This window comes from Suricata suricatta, chromosome 4, assembly GCF_006229205.1.
Source record: "Suricata suricatta isolate VVHF042 chromosome 4, meerkat_22Aug2017_6uvM2_HiC, whole genome shotgun sequence".
Lineage (NCBI taxonomy): Eukaryota > Metazoa > Chordata > Mammalia > Carnivora > Herpestidae > Suricata > Suricata suricatta.
The window spans coordinates 55,224,610-55,232,522 of record NC_043703.1 but is presented as its reverse complement, the minus strand read 5'-3'; positions in this window follow the sequence as shown (position 1 = coordinate 55,232,522).

Genomic DNA, 7,913 nt, shown 5'->3' with positions numbered 1-7,913 from the left:
AGTCTTTCACAACACAGAATTGACTGTCAAGGATATATAGGAAACCAGTAAATTTAAGCTTGCTATTCTGTGGGGCAAAGACTGGCCTGGGGAAGGATGAATTCTTATAGATGCCTAAATATAAGATGTTTGCCCCACCAGAAATAATTCTCTCAGAGTCGCTCACATTATAAGGACTTAAAAAAAAAAAAAAAAAACTAAAACTGACCTCCCAATACTAGTTTTGTGTGCTTCTTACAGGCACCTGACAGAATCAGGTGTAAAAGGAGGCAAAAGAATTGGCACATTTCCTGGGTTATAGATGTTGCAAAACTCGCCATGATCCCTTTAGGACAGAATAGAGTACTATGAAGCCACCATTGCGAGTAAAAAGGCATGCCATGAGGTGGGTGGAGTTGCTTGTGAAACACATACCTGATAACGAGTTTGTATCTAGAATATCTAAAGAGCTCCTACGAGTTCATTTTTAAAAAGATACAAACCCACAGGAAAATGGCCTAAAGATTCGAATGGGTAGTTCATGAAATAGAATATAAATATGCCTAATAAACCCATGAAAATGGGCATAACTTCCTAAGACCAAGAAAACGCACATAAAAACGGCCATTCAATACTAGTGCACACCCACGGGAGGGGCTAAAGTTAGGAGAGCAGAAATCCCAGGCGTTAGGCTGTATGGTGGCCTAGCGGAGCGGAGCTGGAAGGGTCTGCTGTGACCGACCATGCATGTCCCTCCCCAGCGATCCCCCCGAGGTCCAGAAGTGTGTCCAAGCAAAACCTGTATGAGAATGTTCTTAGCAGCACTGCTCACCATAGCCAGGATCTGGAAACGACCAGATGTCCTTCCACATAGAAGGGGTAAAATTGGAGTATATTCAGAAGTGGAATAGTCTACATTAGTGACAGCATGCTACTAGATGCGGCAGCATGGAGGGGTTGCAAACATAGTACTGAGTAAAAGAAATCTAGACAAACAACTATATACTGTGTAAATCATTTTGTGCCATTTTATACTGTGTGTGTAAGGTTCCAAGCAGGGCAAAACTCATCCATGGTGTTCCAAGTCGGGATGGTGTTACCGTAGCAGGGGAGGGGCAGGGCCCTTGGGAGAGGTGACCGGAAGGTGTCAAGAAAGGATATCTAGGGAACCGGTGAGGCTCTCTTACTTCATCTGGAGGCTTGTTCCACGAGGGTGTTCACTCTGAAAATGCACCAGCCCATCCACTTAAGATTTATACATTTTTTCATATGCGTTATTCTGTGAAGTTTACATTAGAAATGCATTAAGTACATATTCTGTCAAGATCATAAATATACTATTGCAAGAAGAAAAACTGATGTTACACAAAGGACACCTATTTGGGGGGATGTAAGTGGCCACATCACTTACAGGTTCAAGTATGTTATGTCTCACTTAGAAACCACTAGAAGTGAAGGTAATATGTGATGCCTCAAAAGCTTGGCTCATGAGGTCTCTGATTTTGAACATGCAAGTGGAGTTTGAATAAAACTATTTCGTGAAATCTTACAGTGGAAAAATTCTAAGCTGACGTCTTAAAAATATTTTTAATGTATGTATAGTAAGCTGTGACATGTAGATATGAATTTTATACGGAAGAGTTCATAAACACATTCCAAGTGAGCCAAGCAAACTTTTTGCGTATTCTCATCAGCAAATTGCAGATCTCCAATTGGGCACACTGGATGAACACAGTATACAACATAGATTACATTGGTTTATCAAACTCCGGAAACCAGAGCACCTGGGTGGCTTAGTCGGTTAGGAGTCAAACTCCTGTTGCTAAAATGAACAAATCAGGAGACTATAGATGCTGGCGAGGGTGTGGAGAGACAGGCACCCTCCTACACTGTTGGTGGGAATATAAACTGGTGCAGCCGCTCTGGAAAACAGTGTGGAGGTTCCTCAAAAAACTATCCATAGAACTCCCTTGTGACCCAGCAATAGCACTGCAAGGGATTTACCCAGGGGATACAGAAGTACTGATGCATAGGAGCACATGTACCCCAATGTTCATAGCAGCAATGTCAACAATAGCCAAAATATGGAAAGAGCCTAAATGTCCATCAACTGATGAGTGGATCAAGATGTGGTATATATACACAATGGAGTACTACATGGCAATGAGAAAGAATGAAAAAATATGGCCATTTGTAGGAAAGTGGATGGACCTCGAGGGTGTCATGCTAAGCGAAATAAGTCAGGCAGAGAAGGACAGCTACCTAATATATTTGTACTCATAGGTCTAACAGGAGAAACTTAACAAAGGACCATGGGGGAGGGAAAGGGGGAAAATAGTTGGGGAGAGGGAGGGAGGCAAACCATGAGAGACTCTTGAGTATGGAGAATAAACTGAGGACTGATGGGGGAGGGGTGGGGAAAGGAGGGTGATAGGCATGGAGGAGGGCACTTGTGGGGAAGAGCACTGAGTGTTATATGGAAACCAACTTGACAATAAACTATAAAAGAAAAAAAGAGTCAAAGTCTTGATTTCGGCTCAAGTTATGATCTCACGGTTTGTGGGTTGGGCTCTGTGATGACAGCACGCAGCCTGCTTGAGATTGTCTGTCTCCCTCTTTCTCTGCCCATACCTTAACTCTGTCTCTCTGTCTCTCTCTCTCTCTCTGTCTCTCTCTCTCCGTCTCTCTCAAAATAAATAAACAAACAACAAAAAAGGAAACTTCTGGAGCCAAAATCACTTTATTAAAACAAAACTGCCAGGTGTTGGGTTTTCTTTTTAAGCTTTCATTTTATTGGGATTGGGTGAAGTAAGGACATGTGATTGGTGGTGATTTCTGGTGAGGACAGAAGTGATGGAGCAAATTGAGTAGCAGCAGTGGCCATAGGAGCACTGGTGACCAGAGGACAGAGTCAGTGGCTGTGTTCAAGATGGGGACAAATATTAGAACCAAGATCAACCTCTCAAAATTAGTAACTTTCCTATCAGCTTATAAATATCTAACAAAAAGGTATAAAAGGAAAATGATCCCATTCAGAGCAGCAAAGAAAAACAAAAGTACCTAGAAATAATCCAAACAAGAGTTGTACAAGATCTTTAGTAAAGTAAACCTCGAACAAATGGAGAGCAATATATTTATGGAACAGAAGACTCAATATTGCAAAGGTGTTAACACACCCTAGATTCTAGATATAAATATATAGATGCACATATGTGTAGGTATTAATATATATAGATCTATCGATGCAATGCAGCCTTAACTCAAATCTCAGTGCTTTCGATGGAAATTGACAAGCTGATTACAAAATTTATGAAGAATATGCTTTTTTCTTGAAAAAGAACAAATTGCTCTACCAGGTGTCAAGACATATTTGAAAGCTGTGATTATGAAAACAGGTTTGGACTCAGAAGAGTTCAGTGGATCAAAGAAATCCCACTGCAGACCTATTTGGGGATTGGTGGGGTCTCAGTTCGGTGAGGAAAACACGCGCTTTCCCATACGGTGCTACAAAATGACGTCTCAGCAGCTTTGTGGAGAAAGACACACGAGAGTAGATCAGGTCAGGCCCTGCATCGTGGCCTGGCTTGTAGTGGAGAAAGTATGAAAACAGCCCCACAGGTTTACGAATAAAAATAAGCTGCTAAACGATACACATAATTCAATACTGTTATTTTTTTAGACCACCGACCCAATGTGTTATATTTTCTATAGGTACAAATATGTCATAAGAAACGGTCTGAACAAAAGTAACGGCCATTACTTCTGGGAAGGGGAGGAGCTTCAGAATTGAAGATGATAGTCAAAGGGCCTTATTTTTGAAGACTGACATCATTTTTACAAGCAGAAGTTATGCATGTATATTTTGAGTTGTAAAATGTTAATTTTAAACCTTAATGTGTAATAAATGTTGAAAGCCAGAAAGAACAAACCGTGCTTACAGCCAGCTGTGTCAAGGCCTGGAAACATCATGCCTTTTACTTTCTTTATATTCCTGGGAATTTAAGTTCTGATTCAAAAATGCAAAAAACAAAATTAACTCACTCGGTGAAATAGTGAGACTTTCGGAAGAAGAGAACCTGATATGACTCCCGCATCCACAGGTACCTTGGGACTGACGGCCGCTCCACAGATGGGGCAGACAAGAGCCCCTCCGCCATCTAACTCAGGGCTGCCGAGCGTAGCAGAATGAGATGGCCTTTGAAACCACCGTTATCCTACCCAGTTGTTAGTGACCATGTGCCACTGGACCCCAAAATGGAGTGTGCTGTCTTGGGAGGGGGCACAAGAGCGTCTGTCTGTGTTTATTTTTAGTTCATCCCCCTCCTGTTAAAACGTGTATTTCTGTGCATGATTTATAATTCTGTAACCTACCGGTATGGTAATCCATGCGATGACGTGAAAATAGTACATACATCGTGGATCCGTGCGGCATGTGTGAGACCTCCCCTCTAAAGTTCTCCTTCTGTAACTTTTTGAGTAAAAGAAAAGAATTGTGAAGACCAACACACCGAATATCAGCTGTGCAATCCGTGTGAACGCTGTACCTAGAATGGTTGGCGGTAGATATAAAATCGTTTCCTCCAAGAGAACGTAGTTTTGTGCACTTCTGCAGGTCTTTTTGCAGCCCCAGCGAGTCCAGGAGAAAATGTCCTTTTGGTCTTCAGAGATAAAATAAAGGGGATCTACACCCTTGTGGCATTTGGCTGGAGACCAGGAATCCAGTCCAAGGGCACTGAATTTACAATTGCATGCATATCTTTGGCACCAGGTGTCAGCCTTCTGGCACTGACGATGCTTAATGAGCACTTTGCTACCTGGTGACAGTATGTAAAGAAGAGAACCCCAGCATTGCCTTTTTGGGGATCGTAATGGTATATATGCAACCAGTCAAATGTATTAGCATTAGCATCTCATCAGGTTTATTAGACAAGTTCAAGTACTATTACAAGTGAGGCATGGACATGTGTAGCAACGTGCGTGGACCTCGAGGGTGTCATGCTAAGTGAAATAAGTCAGGCAGAGAAGGACAGACACCGTGTGTTTGCACTCATAAGTGGAACAGGAGAAACCTAACAGAGGACCATAGGGAGGGGAAGGGGGAAGAATAGTTGGGGAGAGGGAGGGAGGCAAACCATGAGAGACTCTTGAATACTAAGAACAAACTGAGGGCTGATGGGACTGGGGGAGAGGGGAAGGGGGGGTGATGGGCATGGAGGGGGGCACTTGTGGGGAGGAGCACTGGGTGTTATATGGAAACCAACTTGACAATAAACTATAAGAGAAAAAAAAGAAAACTGGAGCATGGAAGTGAGATCTAGATGAGGCAGCAGACTTTTCTTTTAACTTTGTCAAGGTAGTATGTCTGGCATGGCATTCTGGCTTGTGTATTTGTATTTGTATGTGTGTGTGTGTGTGTGTGTGTGCTGTGAGTGTGTATGCGCATGTGTGTCTATGTGTCTGTGTGTCCGTGTTGGTGTGAGTGTGTGCTGCATGTGTGTATGTGGTTAAACATTGCATTTGGCGTGGTGATCTTCGGCACAGGCTGCGCGGGTGGTGGGCTGACTGTGCACCGCCTCTGTGTTCACTGCTGGTTAGGAAGGTTCTCTTCTCAGAAGACTGAAACCTACCCCTTTCTGTGCTCTTCTGAAACCATTTCCGTAAAAATACTGCCACCCAGTGTTTTGATTAGGACAATTACAGTAGGCCACACACTAAAAAAATAACATTTTTCAGAGTAAATGGCAAATGACTCATTTTCTTACTCATATACAAATAAGGCCTGACGGACTATGGAACATTCTGGCCTTAAACGTGGGCTAATCCAGCCCAAATTTGCTGCATCATGCAGAGAGAGTATTCCTGCTGTTGGAATGAACATTTTGATTTTTAAAATAGGAGAGAGTCCTGCTAATACCGCAGCCTTCCTCAGTGGCTCCGTGCTGAGGGATTCTGCAGTGTGGTCCCCCCACAGCCTTTCTGCTGCAGCCGTATCCCAGTCACCCCCCAAGAACTAACCTCCAGAGCAGTTCCCTCCTGCGGGGGGAGGAGGGCCGCATCTGGAGAAGCTGCCGCACCCCAGAGGGGAGAACCGTTCTTTCCCAGAAGCCCCTTCTCTCCGTCCTGCCACCCCACAGGCCAGGACTCAGACACAGGGCCCCTGCATCAGCGACTCCAGGGAGCACATATCGGCCTCTCCAAATAGTCCCTGCGTGCCTATAGAGGAGGCATTCGGAGGACCACCTCCCCGCTCCCAAGGCAGGGCAAGGCTGGGGGGTGCGGTGCACTTCCTCCAAAATCCCTTGGTCTCCTCAACTCTTCTCAGACCCTTCACAGAGAGTGTTAGAGCTGGGATTTGCATCCCCTCTGCAGATGGCCTAAGGCCTCCCTTTGGAAGGCAGCCGTACAGGGTGCCCACTATTTTGGGGATCTCGGTCAGAACTGGGACAGAGAGAGCCCCACTACAGCTTCCTGTCGCACTCATGAGAGTCAAAGAGGGATGACAATAACAGGCTACTTCTAGGGTCATTGTGGGGATCAAATGAAGTTACCCAAGTAAAGGCTTTAGCTACTTATCTGGTTATTTTTGTAGATGCTTGGTCAGGGGCGTGGGGCAGCAGAGGAAGTTGATAGGAGAATGGTTAAGAGCGTGGGTTCTGAGACAGACTGTGGGAGTTCTGAATCCCGGCTGTACTGTCACTTAGTCCGCGGGGATCATGAACAAGTCATCTCCCTGTGAGTGGGGGTTATTGTATGTGCCACCTTAATGGTTGCGTGGAGACACGGACCACAGCCCTCTCCAGTGCCAGTCAGGTAGGGACTACTCAGTAGGCAGCAGCTACTGTATTTTGTTTTCTTCATCACACTGAGATCTATGATCACTCTTATTATTAATATTTCTGTAAGAGAAGAGATCTATTACTCAGGGTCTTTTGATGCCCTTTTCTCCACTGAAATTATTTTCTCCAATATGAACTTGACAAAAGAGGTTTACTAGGAAATTAACATTCAGGGGTGCCTGGGTGGCTCAGTCGGTTAAGCATCTGCCTTCTGCTCAGGTCATGGTCTCAGTTCGTGAGTTCGAGCCCTGCATCAGGCTCAGTGCTGTCAGATTGGAGCCTGCTTTGGATTTTGTGCTTCCCTCTCTCTCTGCCCCCTTCTCTTAAAAATACATAAACATTTAAAAAAGAGAAATGAACTTTCAAATATAGCAGACCAACTTCTTTTTCAGGCTGACCAAGGAAAAAGAGATCATCTGCAGGGGGGGAGGAAAGCTTCACCAAAAAGGCAGGCTTTGGCGGTAAATCTGGAAAGGTGGGCAGCACTTTACAAAGTCAAGAGGAGGTGAGAGGACATTCTGAGCAGCAAGGGTAGCACAAGGAACAGAGATATCAGAGCTCCTGGCAAGGCACAGGAGACAGGAGACGGGAGTGGCTGCACCAGAGGATGTTAGCAGCAAACAGCTAACAGAGTGGAAACGCACGCATGGTGCTGCACTCCACTGCAGAATATGGTGAGGTACTGAGAGTGCTTCCGGTAGGATCGAGACACAAGGCTCATGCTTTATAAATATTACGGTAGTAGCTGGGGGAGAGGGTAAGGAGCAGGGCGACAGGGAGACCAGAGGGACCACTGACTCGTCATCCCTGGGCGAGCTGTGGCAGACTGGCACTAAGGTGGCAGAGGTGAAGAGGAGATGATGGGCTGACATCCTGTCTTTCCGAGGAAGATCCACATGGCGTCGTGACCAATTAATAGTGACGGGGACACATTAGTGGTGATCCTACAATGGTTGGCTGGGGAGGCAGAGAAACCATTGAAATCAGGAAAGGCATGAGAAGAAAAAGGGGTTTGGGGAGGTAGTGAGGAAATTAAATTTTAAATACCATAAGATTGAAGGATCTACAGGACTTCCAAGCGAAGATACCCAGAGCTAC